This window comes from Otolemur garnettii, unplaced genomic scaffold, assembly GCF_000181295.1.
Source record: "Otolemur garnettii isolate 467f Iridium unplaced genomic scaffold, OtoGar3 scaffold00041, whole genome shotgun sequence".
NCBI classification, from domain to species: domain Eukaryota; kingdom Metazoa; phylum Chordata; class Mammalia; order Primates; family Galagidae; genus Otolemur; species Otolemur garnettii.
Genome location: NW_003852436.1, coordinates 13,999,529 through 14,000,289, shown reverse-complemented (window position 1 = coordinate 14,000,289; position 761 = coordinate 13,999,529).

The window sequence follows — 761 nt, the reverse complement described above, 5'->3', positions numbered from 1 at the left end:
TGTAGATGCCTGCAAGTGTATACGTGGGCAGTAACCCTATTAGTTAAAAGAAAAGTATCATAAAGCCTCTAATTAAAATAGGGTAGCAATGGTGTGTGACTAGCTAGATTAGTGGAACAGAATAGAAAATCCCGAAGTGGATCCAAGTGCATCCTACACTTCCTGTTTACCAGGCCCCCTGCTGAGAATAAGCATAAATGCTGAACAATAAGAATAATGATGGGAAGGAAGAGAAGAAAGAGGGGGAAGGAAAGGAGGATAAGAAGAAGAAAAAGAAATGGTTCTGTACGTGTATCTGTGTGCGTGAGGAATCAAAGAACAACCAAGGCAGTGAAAACTTGGAAAATCATCATCCTGGGAAGAAGAGAAACCCAGAGAGGTAATTCTGATATACTGGGCCTCTAAGCCATTTAAGTCTGAGCAGAAATGCCAGTTGCAAGGTTGGGAGAAGCTGAACAGAGCTGCTGGCAGTTTGTGGAGACAAAAATTAGAGGTGAGGGTCTACTAAGGAAAAGGGCCTCTGGTCAATACACTGGCCTATCTAACTGTAACTCTCAGCAAGCTGCATATCTGAGGAGTAAAGGTAAACCAGAAAATACAAGTTTTCACCAAGTATTTAGCCAAGTTTTGAATAAAAGCAATTTTATGTTTGGGTATGTTGATTTCTTCCTACCCTAACTGCTGGCTAAAAGAGGATAGAATCATTCGGAGCATTTGTGATTATTCATAACAATGTTCCACATTCAATCCAAAATTGCTAG